Consider the following 22,005-nt stretch of genomic DNA (forward strand, 5'->3'; position numbering starts at 1 on the left):
AGGTAAAGGCAAATAGGATGCTTTCAGTTGTAGATAGGCTTGTACGATTGGCAGCAGAAAAGTTGTAATAAAAATTTACGGTGAAGATTAGAAGGGCTTACCAGGGAAGCACAGGAGAACTGCCAGGCAGGGCTGAAAGTTAATTTAAGACTGGTGTTCATGGATTTTTAGGAGAAGTGATCTCTGTTGTATGGTTTTCTCTGGCAGTTCTAGGCTACTTGGTTACAGCAGCTATGTAATGGGATAGGTGGATAAAGATGAGGAATAACTTTGGGGTCCATTCAAAGCCAAAAAAAGGGATGATAAAAAACAAAAACAAGAAAAGACAGAAGAACTGGACTATTTAGGATATTTCCAGGAGAGTCAATGCAATTATAAACATGTAACCTAAATCATATAATGAGTGCAGTGAAAAAAAAGAAGGCTAATGAGTTGAAATAAAGGGGTTATGAAAAAGAATGATCACACAAGATGGCAGGAGAAACTATTACAGTCTATGAGATTTTGAATTAATAGTTTTGAAGGTGGAGCAAATACACATATATGGCAAATGGTCTGTCTTTGTTGTCCTGCATCAGTGACCAGAAGAACACAAAATGTGCCCCATCCCCAAACTTTTGGCTCCCCCTATGATCTTTCTATGTAGAAAGTGTATTGGTGTTCCTCCTTCCGCAGAGGCATGAACAGGGCAGAAGTAGAAATTCTCATGGATACAGTACTGTAATGACCATCTTGACTCAAATAAACTAGACTCATTATTTCCCCCCTCCCCTAAATCACTCCTTTCTCTCGTCTTCTGTATTCCTGTGAGTTCTTCCAGGCGCCAAGCATTTAAGTATTAAGAGTCACCTTTGACTCCACTTTCCCACCTCCCTTGGACTAAATAAGCAGTCCACAGCCCTAATGATTATTTCTTCACAATGCTTTGCATATCAGCTCAGTTCAAGTCTCATGCCTGGACTCTTGCAATCATCTCCCAAAGGTTTTTTTTTTTTTTTTTTTTTTTTTTTTGCTGTAATTTACTCCCTTCTTGTTTTCTTTTGTCTCAATATCTTTAGTATCTGCCATTATTTTCAGGAGAAAGACCTCATTTATTTTATATAAAAATACTATCTATATTGTTACTCCCTGTAGTTAAGGATGATAATGATGATAAATATATTTCATATCCCTTTTTAAAGAATCTACCTTATAATAATGAATTTGACACAGTCACTTGCCTTGACAATGCTCTGTATAACACCAGCTTTGTCAAAAACCTAATACAAAAAAAGATTCCTTAGTTTAAGTCTTCCAAGGAATATTCTGTCCTCCTGGGCTCAATTTTTATCAGGAAAGCTTGTGACAGATATGCACCGAGACGACTAGAAATCTATTGCCGATCAGCCATTTCTCTAAGACAGCCTTTGGGATTTTCTGAACACAGCTGGATTCATGACCTCAGGCTTCTGCAGACTGATGTTCTCCTACATCACTGCACCGATTCTACAAAGTGATCTATAATGTTTTTTTCCATGATACTTGAACAGCTTAGGTCTTGTTCAAAAAAGTAGGTAGAAACTAAGAATCTGGACATCTGTAATCTTTAGAGTGTTAAAGAATGGGCCACCCTAGGCAAAATTTTGATGTACATGGAATTTGTTTTCCACACACAAAGCTCTGCTTTCATTCCATGTCCCTCTGAGATATCTCTCCTTCTATACTTTATTCAGATATAAAATGCCTTTAATGTTCTTTATTCCTTCTATCCATATATTAAAACATTTTCTTTAACACAGTACCTCGTCTCTGTATCTATAATTTGGTACATAGAAATATGTCATTTATTAACCACCAAATTTTTAATAATTATAATTTATTTTAATTATTACATATGATTATAAAATTATTAATTATAAAAATAAGATATACCAAAAAAGTTATTTAAAATCCTGCAATCTAGAAATAACTAAGTGCATTTCCTTCCAGCCTTTGAAATGCATGAACATTGACTTGCATCTTTTTAAATATAATTATCATCATTCTATGCATACAGATCTCTGTCCTATTTTTTAACTTAACATTTTAACAAGACCATAATTTTTCTCAGTACCCACTTATTTATAATTAGAGAAGTTCTTAAACATTAATTGAGAAAGCTGCTTAATTTAAAGAAGAATATGCTCAGGCACCATCCCCCAGAAAGTCTAATTCAGTATGAAGCAAATATTCAATTTTAACCAACATCCCATGTGCTACTACTACAAGTTCCTTAGACTATCACAACCTAACTGATTTTTTTTTACCCATCCTGGAGGAAGCAACTAGTTGTATCAACTACTAATTTATCATCATCCTTAACCAGTTCTGCCCTGTTCTTCATGGCACCCACTGCGAACCCACAAGCCTGGATGAATTCCATTACATGACCTCTCTACTCTGCACCCACACCAGAGACATTCTCCCCGTCACGCCATTTGTTACCACTGCAGATTTATAATTTTTTTTAATTATCTCCAAAATCACTAATGAGCTGCTAATTGGTAAATCTAATTGATGTTTTCAGTCTTGATCGATGGTCAACCCTCTGCAGCATTTATACTGTTCTGCTTAAAACTCACTTCTTTGTGCTTAAACTTGTTTTTCCCATAGATTCCACAACCATTTCTCTCCTCTGATACTTCCAATGTCCCACTGGCCTTTCTCAATATTGTTCACAGTCTCCTCTTTATCTATCTATTCCTTCAACAGCCTCAGCACAGTTTTCTTTCCCTCCAAATTTACCAAGCATTCATCTAATCTCCAGTACCTGCATTCTGAGACATATCCACCTAAACATTACACAGATACCTCAAATTGAACAGGTCTAAAGGGATCTTATCTTCTCCCTAGGGATGGGGGCAGGGCCTCACTCCTCCAGTACGCCCTACCTCAGTTACGGCCATCACCAACTGGAGTTATCCTCCATATCTCTTTCTTCCTATCCCCTACATCCAATAGGCCAAATGTTTGAACTAAGACACAAGATCAGATGATCACACAGCACACCCATGAAACAGAGATCAGAGTATCAAACTGCACTAGTAATTTAAAAAATAGAGGCATAGACGAAACAAAGAGGGGTCTGGGCCATCCCACATGGCTCTCTATTTCCTTCTTTCTCCATAGGAAATTTACTCTCTGGCCCAGAATGACCCTTGAGGAATTCAAGGGAAGTTTTATGGGAGCTGTCCACATAAAGATACATAATTTATAAACCTGCTACATTGTATACACCCAGAGAAATGAAGAGCTCAAATGATATCCTCCAGGAATCCATGCCTTATAGATCCTGAACTTATTTACTTAAGTCATCCTTTAGCCAGGGTTATTTCATAAAGGCAATCACTAGAGAAGACCCCTTCTTCCTAGAAATATTCATCTATTTACTTGGAGAGCCAGCTAACAAGATAAGACCAAGTCACCTGCCTTCCTTCCTTTCTACCAAGGTATCCTCCTGGTAAAAGGAATAAATGAGTCATCAGCCAGCTGCCAGATGCTTTAGCACTTTCCTCCCAAAGTTCAACTGACTATACCCTCCACATATGCTATGTGCACTAACACGAATCCCTTACTCCCTGTCCTTACTGGAGCATATCAATTTATCTCTAGTTCGCAACTTTCCCACCAACTAACCAAGCTAACTTCAGTTTCCCCAATTCCATGTCTCACCATGTATCACAGTTGCTTCTTGAAAATGTATGTTCAATCATGTCTTTTCCTGATTTAAAAATCATTTAGCCAATACAAAATATACTGCATCTTGCCACTGCCTGCATGAACAGATTTTTTTTCCCCCAACAAATTCCCTGATATCCAGCCAATGAACCTACTCTATAATATTCCATGTCTAGCGAAGCCCCCAAGCTCTTACATGGATGCCCACTGTTTGGCCAATACTTTGCAATGTCATCTTTTCTCAAATTCCTTCCCTGAACCCCCTGTTCAATTCAGGCAATAACCACTTCCTCTATATTGCCATTGTTCTTTATAAATAATAAGTAAAATTGTTCATGTTAGAAAACCTTGACTCTGAATAAGATGTAATAATGCCAAGTGTTTTATATGCATCATACCCTTTAACCCTCAGAGCACCCTCTGTAATATGTACTATGATGCTGATAAAAATACAAAAGAGGAAACCAAGGTTTGGAGACAATAAATGACTTACCCAAAGTCATACCGTTATTAATTGAAAAGTTTAGGATTTGAATGCAGCCCTGGTTTACTCCAGAGCCTTCTTCCTTAAACCTATCCATAATACATCTCTACCCATCCATTACACAGCTTCCCTGATTAAATCAACTAACATTTGCTGACAATTGGCAGCAGACACAATGTGAGGAGTCCCTGAGTAAGGCATGGAAAGTAAATTTAATTTAAAAAAAATCACCCTCTCTAACTAAAGAAATCACCAGTTTTAATTTCATTTAAAAAAAAACAAACTAGCTCATGCCACCTTTTACTACTTCGATCAAGAGACGGTGTCAGACACAGTGTGGGATTTCATTCCTTATGGAACGGAGAATAAATCTAATATAAAATTACCCCCTTAAGACTTGATTGGAAATATCCTGATATTTTATTGTAGCATTTATCCTTACTGTTTTTTTTCCCCCGCTGTACAGCATGGGGATCAAGTTATTCTTACATGTATACATTTTTCCCCCACCCTTTGTTCTGTTACAATATGAGTATCTAGACAAAGTTCTCAATGCTACTCAGCAGGATCTCCTTGTAAATCTATTCTAAGTTGTATCTGATAACCCGAAGCTCCTGATCCCTCCCACTCCCTCCCTCTCTCATCAGGCAGCCACAAGTCTATTCTCCAAGTCTATGATTTTCTTTTCTGTAGAGATGTTCATTTGTGCTGGATATTAGATTCCAGTTATAAGTAATATCATATGGTATTTATCTTTGTCTTTCTGACTCATTTCACTCAGTATGAGAGTCTCTAGTTCCATCCATGTTGCTGCAAATGGCATTATGTCATTCTTTTTTATGGCTGAGTAGTATTCCATTGTGTATATATACACCACATCTTCTGAATCCAATCATCTGTTGATGGAAATTTGGGTTGTTTCCATGTCCTGGCTATTGTTAATAGTGCTGCAATGAACATGCAGGTGCATGTGTCTCTTTTAAGTAGAGTTTTGTCCGGATAGATGCCCAAGAGTGGGATTGCGGGGTCATATGGAAGTTCTATGTATAGATTTCTAAGGTATCTCCAAACTGTTCTCCATAGTGGCTGTACTAGTTTACATTCCCACCAACAGTGGAGGAGGGTTCCCTTTGGGGAAAAAAAATCTTAATCAGGTTTAACAGTGAATTTATCTGGGGATTTAAAGTTACCGGAGTAATTGCTATCATGCATGTGCTTTTGTGGGATTACTTAGTACAGTGTATAAGCATCACTGTTGCCTGTACTTTCTTTACATCTGCCCTCTATCTTGCACTTCACTGACTTAAATTCATATTCCAGTGCCAGGCAAAAGTTATTTACCTAACAAGTAGCTGGGGTAGAACCCTCAGCTTGAATCTTACCTATTTTGAAGAATGAGCGAGCACCTTAACCAGCTTCTTCCTCATCGTTTACCTCAAAGTAATTTATGTGTTGTTACTAGTGGCTAGAAAATGACAGAAGCAAAAGGTTAGCCAAGATCCTCTGATTTTCCCTAATCTTTTCCAGAATTCATATATACTTCAGCATTACTACAACTACAGATGTCAAAAAATTTAGATTCTCGGAGCTCCCATCGTGGCGCAGTGGTTAACGAATCCAACTAGGAACCATGAGGTTGCGGGTTCGATCCCTGCCCTTGCTCAGTGGGTTAATGATCCGGCGTTGCTGTGAGCTGTGGTGTAGGTCGCAGATGCGGCTGGGATCCCGCGTTGCTGTGGCTCTGGCGTAGGCTGGCAGCTGCAGCTCCGATTAGACCCCTAGCCTGGGAACCTCCATATGCCGCGGGAGCGGCCAATAAAAAAAAAAATTTAGATTCTCATTTATCCCAGACTCTAACATGCATATACACACACACACACACACACACCCCTCAGATACCTCAGGGTTTTTCATTATCCAGGCTGAGATCTTACTCCCTATACTCGTTACTCATTGATAAATTGCACTGAAATGATGGGACTAAAATTATTAGTCTCATTTCTACTATACATACACTAGTATACAAAAGAACTCTCATAAGGGGAGTTATGCAATGATGTCTTTGTAGAAATGAGATGTGTATGAATATGAATATATCTGCAGGCACTTTAGTAAAAATATTGTCTTTTTGAAACATTCTTCTCAAAGTTAAATAAGGTACATGGTATGTAGAAAACAGCAGATGGACCTGTTGTATACCAGCATGAGGAGGCTAGCATAGCTGCAAACCAGATTTCCAGTCTCCACTGTGCTGGGCTTTGGGATGTGATCCATGCTATATAAGTCAGGTGTCCTCCTATAGACTTTAATTCAGAATGCGCAGGCGGCAGAGAGTGGAGCATGATGGTTTTGTAGGGGAGGTCATCTGCAGCTGGTCTGGGAGATTCTTATTCTGAGTATGGCAAAGGCAGTAGCCCACTGGTGGCCAGTTCTCCAGAATGGTTTAAAGTCTTCTTGCCTAGAGTTTATTTTTTCAGTCCTATGAGATACATACTCTATGAGATATGTATATCCTTAATAAATCCCTTTCAGTTAAATTTTCTAGTTTGGTTTTAGAGAAGCTAATGAATATAACTTAGACTGGAGAATGTGGCTCTTGCTATAATAACAAAGCCTAAAACATGGCACTGGTTTAATGTAACAAGGAAGCATTCAGGTCACTGGCCATAGGATAAGGATGTTATAGATGAAAACAAAACAATTCTAATGGGATGATGACCACTTGGTCAAGTTATGATCTGCTATACCTTAGAAGGTAGAAGGACATGTGCCAACTAAAGCTCTGGCATGAAATAAAATGCTAGGAAATTTCAGAATATTAATGTGAAGTGTTGATTTCCTGCCTCCTTCAGCAAAATCTTTTTTTACACAAAACCTTATCATAAAGACCCATCTAGCAAAACTTTCAGAAGAGACAGTAGAGAACACAGCTCTCTTCTCCCTTTCCCTGAAATAGAAGTTGAAGAAGAGTGCTACAATTTGGAAATGTATGGGGTTGACAAATCCAGCTATTTCTACACCACACACCAAAGCTGTTAAAAGTTGTAGCTACATAATAGGAAGTAATCTGCCAAGGACTTAATGGGCTATGTCAAAAGAGGACATAGTCTCTCCCCAGTCAAAGGCGGAACAGTTAGTGCATCCAAAATAATATGTCATTGATTGAAATGCTGAAATACATGAAATAGCCAAGATTTCACAACCACACTTGAGAGGACAGAGACACTGAGAAATGCAGCAGCAGCAGAGAGGAGGAGAACAAGGATAATGACTGTCACAAGGATGGAGGAAGAAAAGCACTAAAATACCAAACCAATGGCAATAACTCACTGAATACCATTGGAAGTTATGAGGGAACCAACTTCATGCCATCAAAAATGGCTAGAAATAAGAAATACTTATGCATTTATCCTTCCTTTCCTAAATGAACTGTATTTTAAGTAACTGTTGAGAGAAAGTTCTTCATTAAAAAATTCCACCTAATAAATATGGAAGAAATGATAAAAATGGAAAATCATGATTTTACCACTCATCAAGTAATATCTGCATCAGGCTATGGTCATCAATGATCAAACTATCAGATAAACGGTTGATGGGAACTTATAACGAAGAAATCAGACTGAGACCACACGTATCTACTGTTTAGCACTGAAAATGGGACAACCTGACACTTGTGGAATGGTCACCTGTGAATTAATACATTATGGGGCTACACAGAATCATCTATGAACAGCCTTGCACTCTCAAGAAAAGAAGCATAATCTAATCAAGGTTGATTTAATGTCCACTTATAGAAAAAAGAATAACAAAGGAACAATTTAAAAACTGTCAGAAGAAAACAAGCAGCATTGTAATCAGAACATGGGGCATTAACTGGGTCAATAGACCCTATTTCAGTAAACAAATCAATGGCACTACATGTAAAGAGATAGAGGCAGAGATAAAAAATTAGAAGGAGAAATAGAGGAAGAACTACTTTATATTAAGAAACAGGCACATCAAAATAAAATACACAGTCCTGACTAAAAAAAGAAACAGGAGTTCCCATCATGGCTCAGTGGTTAACGAGCCCAACTAGTATCCATGAGGACACAGGTTCAATCTCTGGACTCGCTCAGTGGGTTAAGGATCTGGCGTTTCCATGAGCTGTGGTGTAGGTCTCAGACATGGCTAGGATCTCATATTGCTGTGGCTGTGGCACAGGCCACAGCTGTAGCTCTGATTTGACCCCTAGCCAAGAAACTTCCATATGCTATAGGTGCGGCCCTCAAAAGACAAAATAAATAAATAAATAAATAAAAATAAATAAACAGCTATAAAAAATAGTTTGATAAAATCTTGGAAATAGGATTATGGATTATTTATCAGATATTATCAAAAACATTACTTGCCTTAGAGTAGATAACAGAAGAGTGGTTATATAAGAAAATAGCCATTTTTGCTTTAGATACCAAAGTATGTAAGGATGAAGTAATATTTGGGGCTGGCTTTAAGATGCATTAATAAAAAAATCAGATATGAAGTGATATTTTGACTATTGTTGACGCTAGAAGATGAATATACGGGAGGGTTTTTAAAAAACAATTCTTTTTTATTATGCTGAAAATGTCATAATATAAACATTTGTTTTAAATAAAATAACAGCAACAACAAAATCTAACTATAAAATTCTAGTCTTAGCAGGAGGTACAATTCTTTCACACAAGGGTGACTGCCTCACTGACAAAGCTGGCACCCCATGTCTAGACCATCAATTTAAGAAAGGAGGAGATGAATGACTTACAGACGCCACAAAAGAAAGAGTCTTCAGGCCTGAAAATGACACAATACAAGATTTTCATTGCTCTTAATTTACTTACGGAACTGACCAAAAGTGCACTACAATTTTGAAGGAATTCTTTTGCCAAAGAAACAGCCAGACTGGCCAGCAACAGCCCAGGCTATTTAACCCCAAAGCAACCCAAAAGCCCTGAATCTGCAGTTAGGAAAGGAGTGTGAAATCTCTGCAGCTACAAAAGAACGAGTGCTGCCCAACACCTGCCTCAGATGTGGCCACAGAGGAAAATTAAAGGTAAGCAATCTCCCAGAAGGTAAAGAAAGGGGCCATAAAGGACAAGAGGCAAGGAATGGAATTTTACTCAATGGCAGAACCAGGTCCTGCCAGACAGGTTTAACAAGTAATTTATTCTGTTGTCAGTAAGGGGACTCTCTGCAGTCTGCAAGGTGGAATTTGCTGTAAATAGGTGGTGCTGTTTGATTCCTATTCTCCCATTTTTGGAGCAAAAGCTTTCCCTAAAGTCACTCTACTCCTATTTGACATTATTTACTGAATGCACTGAGGGCAAGTAACTTTTATATTAATATATTAACTCCTAGGTGATCATTCTACAAGGAATCACATTCGGACCTCATACAATGTACCATGTGAATACATTGTCCAAAGGTGAAGATACAACTGATGAGATTTGGGGTCTCCTCTTTGTAAGGAAGGTCAGGAAAATATTCATTTGCATGAAAGGCAATTTCATCGTGATAAGCAGGAACATGTGCAGATGATGTTATTGCTGTGGTTGGAATTTTAATAAAGAAAGTGGCCAAAAAGATAGATAGCAATTGAGCCTCTTGACCAGCTCAGTTAAAATATGTCCAATACACTTCTAATCTACAATGACTGAAGAGCTAACAACTATGCTTCCATCATCAGTAACTAGAAGGGTAAAAATTAAAACAACAATGAAGGGTCATTTTTTCACACATATTTGCAACAATTAGGAAATGGAATTTTGCAAAGTATTTGCAGGGAAACGGCAATAAGGTAACCCTCAGAAACACTCTCAGAAGTGAAGACTGGTGTACTTATTTGGACAGCAATCCGACAGCATTCAATCAAATGAAGTCTATGCATCCCCACTGACCTAGTAATCCCTCCCGTGCATGTATATTTCAAAGAATTCTCACACAGGTCAATAATGGACTTAGCTATGATCAGACTGGAGGCAACCTGAGCAAAGATCAATGGGAGAGAGATTAGCTAGATAAAATGTACACCAGGAAGTAACTTGCAACAGTGAGAAATATTCAACTAGATGGGCACATGAAACTGAAGAGATCTTAAAAAGAAATTTCTTAATGAGAAATAACATATATGTAAATTAAGTATAAAGATAAAAACAATACACATTTTCCAAGAATACCTAAATATAAGGATACATATAAAATACATTAGAATGGTTATGTATGGGGATGAAGTGGTAAAAAATGAATGGCTTAAGTTTTTAAAACAATAATAAAAATAATAAATAAGCTTGCAGAGGCCAGTGATGATAATGTAGCATAAAGATTTGCTATTACTGTTTCTGTTTTTAAAGCTACCTTTTGCGCATTCTCTTATAGCAAGAGTTCCCTATGTGATTCAGGTTGCGTAAGCCAACACTTATGAACTGAAGTGACAGGGGAGACAGGCAGCTTACTGATGGTCATATTTTGACTATTAAGAATGATGGCAGAGGTTGTGTGGCTACACCCTGAAGCCTCATGGCAATTGCCTAATTCCAAGCTCCCACATCACTGCAAGGCAGTAACACCCTTAGCAACCCAACTCTATGGTGTGGTTGAGAATCATTTCTGGAAGCTCAGACCTCCCAAGCAATCTGTGAGCTGTCAACATTATACTTAATAAGTCTTTTCCAGTTTAAATTATCTAGAATGGACTCTGCTGTCTGCAGCTAAGACCTCTGAAAAATACAGGGAGTTTTAAAACCACTGCCTTCCAAACTAGTCCCAAATTTGTTACAAAATAAAGAGCCTGAAATGACTTTAGTACTTTGCTAGAGCTGCCATAATAAAGTACCAGAAACTGAGTGGCTTAAACAGCAAAAATGTACTGTCTCACAGTTCTGAAAGCTAGATATCCAAGGTCAAGGTGTTGCAAGGTTTGGTTCTCCCCAGGGGTATGAGGAAGAGTCCATTCCAAGCTTGTTTCCTTGCTCCAGTCTGTTTCTGACAATCTCTGGCATTCCTTTTCTTGTAGACGCACCAGTCATGCTCACGTGGTGTTCTCAGTGTGCATGCTATATCTTACATCCAAAGTTTCGCCTGTTTATAAAGACACCACTCATATTGGATCAGGCCCACTCTAATGATGTCATTCTAAATTAATTACTTCTGTAAAGACCCTATTTCCATATAAGGTACTAGGGGTTAGGGCATCAACATATCTTTCTGTGGGGAGCACAATTTCCATCCATAAAATACTGAATACAGTTTAGGAAAGAGTATAGCCATTAGTCTTTAGACCCTGGTGCTTGAACTAAAACTGTGAGGTAAATATGTAATCCTCTTTTTAGTTTTACTAAATACTGGGTATTACTGAGCTTCACAGTATGAATGCTAAGTATCAAATTATAATAATGATAATTATGGCTTGATAGTGTCAGCTCTAAAACAGACAGCCTGAAGTAACTAAGTTTACTTTACAATCCAAATATGCTAACACAGAAAGTAAAAACTGAAATATTTTAATGGTTCTTGCATGCCTTAGAAACACATCAGTCCAGCAAAAGAGATGTAAATGATTATACAAAGCTACAGGAACTTGTGCTGGATATATTTATTCATAGTTCCATTTACCAGCAACATTAACAACTGTTAAGTTTCCTATTTTCTTGCTACAAAGCAAATATATATCCTTTTTCCACTGTCTGTGACACATACTAAATCAACCCATCACAGGTATGCTTAACTGAAATGGAAAGGAATAGCTCATGGGCATTTCAAATTCAAAGTCAATCTTAATTGTAGAATACTTGTCAAATGCAACCAGAAGTCTTCATTTTAATTTGGCTTTAGAACTTCTTCATGGAGAACAGAAAACATCCATAAGTAACATGGTAAAATATGGAATCCTGAGTAGACTTTGTATTTTTTCAAGGAGCAAAACTTCTCAAAAAGGAAGTGATGTATAATATAGAAACCAGAAAGATTATCATTTTCAATACCGAGTTTATTTCTAAACTATCAATATCAACAAAAGGTCAGGATCAACAGTGTCACATTTTCCTAAAACAAACTGGCCATTATTCAACCACAGTTCAATAGTACAAACATTTTTTAATTGCAAGCAAGGATCATGGTGTCATATTGATGCTCTCCCTGATGCGCACATGCATGTATGCACTCACGTGTGCACGCGTGCACACACACACACACACACACACTCAGGCCTAGATACTTGTGGTCAGTAGTCAGAGATATAATTAGTCTTGGCCATGAGTAGGGCCATCACCCAAAGGCTCACAAGTTGTGTACTGAACATCTACACAACACAACCTATTGTATTGCTACATACCTAGACCTAGCAAATACAATCTAGAGTTAAACAGTGTGCAATCTGCACGTCTATATGTCATCGCCCTGATCAAGAAAGACAGGAAATGTATTCAGCAATGTTTATCACCATATCTCAGCACCTACAAAACTGCGTTGTATATAATACTAGTTATGAATGCATCAACAGACTGACTAAGTGATATGACCCAAGAGCTTAAATTAATCTAATCTGATTTCTCTCAGTTTGGTAGCTTTTTATTTTTGAGGTTTTTTTTTTTTTTTCAAACCATTAAATAAAAGCATGCATGCAAAGGTTTTACCCTCAATAAATGTTTTGTCAGCATCAACACCCTTAACACATTCTCTTTAAGAAATGACGGTCCAAAGCGCCAAAACAAGAACCTGATTTTCATTCAGTACAGATTATTTGGAACATATTACTTATGCAATTCCACAGAAGTAAGATGGAGAAGAGGATCAACTTGTATCATTTTCTACATGAACAATGAAATAGAAAAAAGTAAAGTTAGCACACAATAAATCTGCATACTGAGAAAGGTTAAGACAACAGTCTAAAAACATCTATGGCCAAATCTTTCTTTTTTATTCTAAGTCAAGATCAACATTAGAGGACTCATACCAAAAATCACCATACAGATTACATCAGTAATTTGTAATTACTGTGCCTGCTTCCTCCCATCACTCTCTATAAAGTTGCCACTGGAATTCTCTTGTGGCACAACAGGTTAAGGATCCAACACTGTCACTGCAGTGGATTGGGTTGCTACTGTGGCACGAGTTCAATCCCTGGACCAGGAACTTCGACATGCTGCAAGTGCAGTCAAAAATTAATTAATTAGGGAGTTCTTGTTGTGGCGCAGTAGAAATGAATCTGACTAGTATTCATGAGGATGCGGGTTCAATCCCTGATCTTGCTCAGTGGATTAAGGATCCAGTGTTGCTGTGGCTGTGGTGTAGGCTGGCAGCTATAGCTCTGATTCGATTCCTAGCTTGGGAACCTCCATATACCGGGAGTGCGGCCCTAAAAATAAAAAAAATCAATCAATTAATTAATTAATGTTTCCACTGTAGCACCTATTCCTTATCAAAAAAAAAAAAAAAGAAGTCACTTCAGAATTATATGAATGGGTCCTTACCCTCCACCTGCAAAGAGATGCAGCCATCACCAACCAGAAGAAAAGAAGTCGAAATATGGGAGAATTACCGCTGACTGGCTGCCAGCAAGCATCTCCCTTAGATCTCTGTGCTTTCTTCAAATATCTGGACTTTGAGCAATTAAAAATCATATTCAAAATGTGTAGAGCAGTTTCAATAGGAACTGATTGAGTTGAAAACTAATAAAGTTTTCCTAAAATTATATATATATATATATTTGATTCCAAAACCTAGCCTGAAATTTTTGGACAAATGCCCAAACTCTAAGCAAAGTTTGAGCCCCCTGGCCCTGTGACAATTTCTTCTCTTGCATAAAACTGCTGAAAATCAAAGTTAAAGCCTTCATCAAAAATATAAATACAGGCAGTTCCTGTTGTGGTTCAGCATTAACGGACCCAACTAGTATCCATGAGGTTGTAGGTTTGATCCTTGACTCCGCTCAGAGGCTTAGGGATCCAGTATGGCTGTGAGCTGTGGAATAGGTCACAGATATGACCCATATCTGGTGTCGTTGTGGCGCTGGCACAGGCTGGGCAGCTGCAGCTCCAATTCTGACCCCTAGCCTAGGAATTTCCATGTGTGGTGGGTGCAGGTGCGCCCTAAAATGACCAAAAAAAAAAGAAATATAAGTTCAGATCGATTAAGAGTTTCTCTGCCTAAACACACCCCATAGTTTGAGATAATAACCAATGAATACCAGTATTTCCGTTAATTGTGACAACACTAGACCTGAAGGAATGCATTTTTTCATAAACAATTAAGAGCAAATTAGAATAAATTTATTTTAGTAATATGTTACAATTACTTTTATACTCAGTAGGTTAATATTTTTTTTAAATTTCACTAACGATAATGGGACCTTTCCAAGCAATTCTGAATAGGTATTGCTATAAATTTCCTCACAGAGAAAAAAAGAAATTTGGTAGTATGAGTTAATAATGTAGAGAGATGGAATTAGATATTTAGATATGTATTTTGAGGATCTTAATAAATGGCACTAGCTAACATATACTGAGCACTCACTACAGAAAAAAAAAAAAAAAACAGTAATTACCTGAGGACGTGGAAGTGTTAGGTAACTCTACAGTGGTAATCAAACTGCAATATACATGTATATCAAACCAACATGTTCTTAATTTACAAAATGTTTTATGTGAATTATATTTCAATCAAGCTAGGAAAAAATAGGATATAACAAGAAAGAAAAAAGAGAGAGAGTTCCATATTGCAGAAAATACAATGAGGGTCCTACACACAGTGTACTAGAAAGAGACAGGGAAATGCAAAGGCTAAATATGAAGAATTCTACAGCAAGAAGTCACTTCGCATAACATGACTATGACCCCAGGGGGGATGCACTAAAAAATCAGTGAGTTAGGGAGTTCCCATCATGGCTCAGCGGCAATGAATCTGACTAGTATCCATAAGGACTCGGTTTCAATTCCTGGCTTCATGCAGTGGGTTAAGGATCTGGTGTTGCCATGAGCTGTGGTGTAAGTCACAGACATGGCTCAGATCTGGCTTTGCTGTGGCTATGGTGTGAGCCAGCAGCTACAGCTCTGATTTGACCCCTGACCTGGGAGCTTCCATATGCTGTGGGTGCAGCCCTAAAAAGACAAAAGAAAAAAAAAAAAAAAAACTGCTAATGAGTTAATAAACTTGTAAACAAAGCTCAGTATAAAATATTTCATATATTTTTGTTTTTGAAAGTGCAAAATACAACCAACCTGGCAGGATAAATATGTTTTATGACATGCTCCCTTGCAGGGACGAATGATGAAACGTATACAGGTGGTAGCCACAGGACATCTAGATTCAAGTCAGCAACTGGAGGTTCAGCATTACCCTTAGAACTTATAGTTAACTTACCTATCAGAGTGACCTTGAAATCCTGCAAATAAAGTTATTCTCATCTTTTGCTAAGTCTTTGAAAAACCTCTATTGGTGTAGCCTCTCACTATAAAAAGAATGATCTATCTCCATTAGAGAAGTCATTAGCATGTCTTGCAGGATTGTGGCTGCTAAGTGCTGACAATATCCTGAAGTGAATGCAAAAAAGGCTTTAAAAATGATATCTGTAATTAAATATAGATTGCAAGGTTACCTAAAACACTGCTTTTCAAGTACTTCAAATTTAGAGATACACTTCCACAATACTGTAAGGCTTCAGAAACACCAAAAGCCAATTCCAATACCCAGCAAGTCTTTGATACTTTTTTTGAACTTTACTATAGCAAGTATATAATTTAAAAGTATTACCCAATGGTTACGACCAATAAACAATACATAATTAACAAAATTGATTTCACTGAAATACCTTCTTTATTTTGTCACCTTCTGAGAACATATAAAATGTGTTCTATTACGCAAAGTAAAATTAATTTTCTGCAGAATACCTTAGCGCTTTAAATCCATCACTCTATCAAACCTATGGGTAGTAGTTGTTCCCCCAAAAGAATGAAAGATTGAGTCAAATGGTTTATTTTCTTTCTTTAAAAAACATTCATGAACATGGTAACCTTAATAAAATAGACATAAAACATACACATTTGACTCAAACAATGTGGGTGTAGGGGGTACTGACCCCTGCTCAATGGAAAATTGGCTTATAACTTTGTTGGGCCTTGTATTAGAGGTTCTGCATCATGGGATTCAACCAACTACACTATGTAGTATTTCAAAAAAAAAAAAAATCCACTCAAAGGTGGACTGCCGCAGTTCCAACTCAGGTTGTTCAAGAGTCAACTGCATCTACTGTATTCTTATGGAAATTTAACACAGATTAAGATATATTAGATTCCTTCATATACAGCTAACACCACTCATTTTTGCTTATAGAGTTAAATTCTAAGTATTCAGTAAACATTGAAATATATTTGCCAAATTGACTGCACCAACCAGGCATTATTTTTAAATATTTAAGAGTAAGGGCTCTGCAGCAAGACAGAACTTTTCAAATTCCTGTTCAGCCCCATACCAGCTCTATGACCTAAGGATGTTACTTCATCTCTCCAAACCATAGTTTCCTAACTGAAGTATTAGGAAACTAATACTAAACTAAAGGAATGTTTTTTTTTTTTAAAGAGGTAAAGTAATATCCATAAAACATTTATCACAAAACTAGAAACAAAGACAATATTCTTTTTATTACATATACTGTATTTTGAAAAAAAGCAACTCTTTTCTAAGCTTATGGGGAAAACATTCAACACCAATATTTATTTATAATACTGTATGTTGCAAAGGATATATATTATACTTTTACCTAAAATTTATAAATAAAAATAATAAAAAATTCAATGTCTTGGCAGAAATGTCACTAAATGTATAACTGCATTAAATGTATAAAAAAAAGCAAAGATGGCAAACAAATCATCTATATAATATGACCATAACGTTCAAAAAATACGTCATCTTTGTAAGCTTCGAAGAGAGACTAGAAAGAAATGAGTCAAGATTTTAGTAGCAGTTACTGGAGTGATTTTTAAAATTTTACTTTTCTTCTATACAATTCCTAAAATTGCATCTATTACTTTCATCATCAAAAAAAGGGCTGCTTTTGACTAAGTTGACAACCATTTCCACATTTTAAACTAATTGACCCAATAACTTTTAACAATAGAATAGATAATAATTGGTGGTAATTTCATACATATTATTTCTCTTTCTTTTCTAAAGAGAATTTTTCATTTTAGCTGAAGTGTACGCCCACACTCTCGCACACACATACACACATCATGAGATCTAGCGCTCTAAGCTACAAAAGTGAGAAAATTTTGCCAAATAAGTCTTGAAGTGCCATTCAGTCTTTAAACTTCATTGTGTGCCTAAGGATGGACACACACAAAGCTGTAGAAAGGGTGGCAGGGCAAGCTAAAGCCATACTACTATTTTCTTTTCTTTTTTTTTGTTATTATTGTTTTTTTTGTCTTTTATCTTTTTACTGCCGCACCCACAGCATATGGAGGTTCCCAAGCTAGGGGTTTAATAGTAGCTTCAGCTTCAGGACTATGCCACAGCCACAGCCACAGCAAGCCAGATCAGAGCCGTGTCTGCAACTTACACCATAGCTCACGACAACAACGGATCCTTAACCCACTGAGCGAGGCCAGGGATCGAACCTGCAACCTCATGGTTCCCAGTTGGATTCATTTCACCGCACCATGACGGAAACTCCATATTACTACTTTAAAAGATCAAGTTTAGAGTCAGTACTATGCCAGACATAAAAATATAATGCCCTTGGAGTTACCATCATGGCTCAGCGATGAGGCACTCATCAACCTCATCAACCATGAGGATGCAGGTTCTATCCCCAGCATCATTCAGTAAGTTAAGGATCCGGCATTCCGGTGATCTGTGGTATAGGTGGCAAATGCGGCTGGGATCCGGCGTTGCTATGGCTGTGGTGTATGCCAGCTACAGCTCCTATTTGACCCTTAGCCTGGAAACCTCCTTATGCCATGGGTGTGGCCCTAAAAAGACAGGAAAAAAAAAAAATATATATATATATATATAAAAAATGCCCTTAAACAAGAGCCAATGCCATGGCATAGCCTCCAAACTTTTTGTAATCCAAGGTTTTTCTCATTTTTTTGTTGGCTTTACCACTGCAACTATTTATATCAAGTAAGAATCATATTTTTAAAAGTCACCTGTTCCCCACTGAGTCAAAAGTCATTCAGCATGAGGTTGCAGAAGTTTTTCCGTGACAGTAATAAAATTAGCTAGTAAGTCCCCAGGAGGAAAAAAACCAACTTAAAAAAAAAAAAAAAGAGAGAAACAAAGTTCTTTTCCATAAAACAATATTTGGTGATAAAAGTAGAAGTATTTTTAGACTAGAAAATAACATACAATTTTAAAGGTATGCATCTAAACAGAATGACTTTAAAGATGTTTCTTAGAAAGCCTTATGCCAACAGGCCTGCTACCATAGGATTGAAGAGTTCTTTGAATGTCTGCAACCTCTCTAGCTTTCTTCAACCCAACACAGTGAAATAATTCAGAATAAATTTGAAAACATGGATATAAAAATCCATTAAGACAAATTAGAATTCACAGCCCAATTCAGTAATAGCATTATTTTTTAAATCTGGCAGTCTCATACATCACAACAAAAAAGGATACTCCAAATTTGAGGAATATCAAGGACACCTAGAGAAATGTATTCTTTCACATCATGTTACTCAACTAATACAGAATGCAAAATTCAAAACACTAAGAAAATCAGCACTACCTCTCTATAAACACACTGATTATGAGAAATATATATTATGAGAATATATATATAATGCTCATTTTAATTACAAGTAGTCTACATATCACATTTCAAGCAGATACCTATTGCTTATGTAATACAATGCCAACATAAAATGCCTTTTTATAGATATTGTTAAAAACAGTCACAATTACACTGAACAGACACCGTCCAAAAAAATAGAAAGCACAATAAATCACTGTTTTCCTTCAAGAAATACAATCTACCTTCAGTATTAGAGGATAATACAGAATATAATAGTAACAGTATATACTGCAGAGTCTAAAAGTCTTGATAAAATAATGAGTTATGACTGACAATACAGAAAAACATCCATGTAGTCAAGTGAAGCTGGTATTAAATCTTTAATAGCTTGTATATAACCTTGAGCATTAGAACCCAATGACTTGGATACAAGCACTTAAGGAGATAGGAACCTAGCTCAGTATTTGTCAGAAAATACTGTCAAAGTTTCAACATCCTAATGGAGAGTATTAAAACACTTCTTGGCACGGAATCAGAAAAGGGTTCTGTTGGAGCTGATCCAAAATAACTAACTGGAGTGTGATTGGCAAATCTAGTTGTCTTGAAATTAGTTGAAAAAGCAAAGTTCCAGGAAGGAATCTGGTTATTAAATTGGTTGTCTCAAACTTCTGAAAGTTTATTATGCCATCATTTAATTTCAAAATAATTTTCTAATTAACTTTACTACTAAATCAACTATGCTTACTAAAAAACAAAATTTAGTACTGACAAGAAAAATAAAGTCTTACCATAACTGTAGCAGCTAACATTTTTTAAGCTCTCATTATAGGTCAAGCACTGGTCTAAGCACTTTACATATATTCTCAAATCCTATAAAATCTGTACTATAATAGCTTCCATTACACAGGTGAGGAAACTGAGAACATTTAAACAAGATCACACATTTGTCAAATGGCCATGTCTGGAATTACTGAACCATTTGCTTCTCTCCTCCATCTACATAGAAACTCAGGGGTGAAGCACCGGGGAGGTGACGAAAAGCTGAAATTGATGTTCAAGTGTATTAACTACAAATCTATAGTTTTCAGAGCAATTTCAAACTACTAAGTTCACATGCAGGCTGAATTTTAAAAGGCGTTAGAGCGATACATGTTGTGCATTAAATAAATATTTTTTGAAAGAAATATGTGAGGGGAAATAAAAGATAATAAGGCCCTCTCTGCATTTAAGGCTGTGAACAAACAAGTTCATCTAATAATTTTGTTTTTATGAGTAATACTGATGATCTTTCCAAATAGAAACTGCTGAACAACATATCTACACTCTGTATACTTAACATGATTACTACACTAAATAGGATGAAAAGTACAAAAATTTTAGATACATCTTTCACGAATTTTAAAAGGAACCCATCCAAAATAATTTGCAAAAATGTGCTGTAAGCTATATAAAACATAAAATTAATATATGTATAATAGAGTTCAAGATAAATTTTATATCACAAATTTAAAAACTGCAACTACATTTGGTTGGTCACTGACTAGAACACCACTGACCAATGACTGGAAAACTACTTCAAAAGAACCATGTTTAATCTGGAATTGTGTATTTTCCCCCACAGGATAATCAATGAAAAAGACTATACTATATATAAGATTTCTGGGGCTTTAATGAATGGATCTCAGAACTCATACCTTATGTGAGTACTCTTCAAGTGGTTAGGCAAAATGTAAATATTTTATTTTGTTTACACTTCTTCCAGTTCCGGAAATGAAATATCCTGAATTCCAAATATTTCTCAAATCATGAGTTAAACCGGCTGAGTTTCGAACTTCAATATACTATTTTATGAGCATTTTTCTCATAATTTAGAGACAATCTGTATTATCTCTTAATAAACAAAGTAATGGACATCTTCAGGTCCACAAGTTTCTAGGGAAAAGTAAAGCATGCCTATGCAAAGAGAGGTCCCTTCCACTTCCCCAGTCAAAATAAAGTACACAAAACTGCCTGGATCCCAAAAAGTGAGTGAATTACCAAATAAACACATAAATAAATAAATAAAACACTTAAAGCTGGACTTATTTCTATCATAGGCTGTCAGCGCTACTCAACACTACAGGCAAGTTTTAAATCTTGTGTCTTGAAAAAGAAAAAATGTTTGCCAAATGATGTTCCTGCTGCCATCCCAGATGGCTTTTCATTTGTCCAAACAGCTCTCTAGTTGTGGCCCTCCTCACTGAGAACTGTGCCCACCTGGCTCCCTATCCCATCCCCCAAGCCCCAGTGATAATTGGTGGGGTTCTTGAACTTGATCCACAGAACCCCTTCCCAGAAGCGCATTACAAAAAGCATCAGTCCAGATGCTTTCCAAATCCTCTCCCTCGTTCTCAGAAAATCACTGCATTTATTCTCCCCGGGAAAGTGGATTCAATCCCTCTTTTGCACCTGAGATGCCCAGAAAGGAAAACACAATATCTCACAACCTCCCTCCCTCCCCCTCTCCCTCTCCCTCTCCCTCTCTCTCTCTCTCTCTCTCACACACACACACACACACACACACACACACACACACACACACAGCGCGTCCCTTGCTAATGGTTAACGCTGACAGCATCACTCAGACACCGTTCCCTCCACCCTCTTCTATCCAAAACACCTAACAGGTACGGATGACACCTGGTGCGAGGGAAATCTGCGATTTCTAAGGGTGTATGGAGACCTATTTCCCATCAGCCGCTCTTAAGAACCGGAGAGGCTTTGGCGACACATCCGCCACTTCTCTCGCCGCCTCCTTCCGAAAACACCCGTAATTGGATACTCCTGAGCCCACCCGCACCAACCCCAGACGATCCAGCCAGTGCGCCACTATACCTGGATGCCAGCCCGCCCTCTGGAGGGACACTACAGGGACCCACATAAGTTGACCCCCGGGAGTCCCGCGGAGGCAGAGGGAAGGAGGAGGGTCGAGGAGCCCAGCCTTGCGCCCCTGTGTCTTCCCGACCCTCGGTAATAGAAGGGAGCCCAGCGCCTCCAATAGCTGGGCGGGGCCAAAGGGCAAGTTCAATAAAGTTAAGAA

The 22,005-nt window shown here is 37.3% G+C and overlaps 1 protein-coding gene across 2 annotated transcripts in view; it reads right to left on the reverse strand.

Annotated features, from left to right (window-relative positions):
• The window catches only part of KCTD8 (potassium channel tetramerization domain containing 8), a 261,273-nt gene that overhangs the window by 237,829 nt on the left and 1,439 nt on the right, over positions 1 to 22,005 (reverse strand). The gene's annotated exons all lie outside the window — the stretch shown is intronic.

The sequence above is a fragment of the Sus scrofa genome, chromosome 8 (genome assembly GCF_054392235.1).
Source record: "Sus scrofa isolate SSC_HxYL_T2T_F1_AM1 chromosome 8, Sscrofa_HxYL_maternal_Yorkshire_Landrace_v2.0, whole genome shotgun sequence".
NCBI classification, from domain to species: domain Eukaryota; kingdom Metazoa; phylum Chordata; class Mammalia; order Artiodactyla; family Suidae; genus Sus; species Sus scrofa.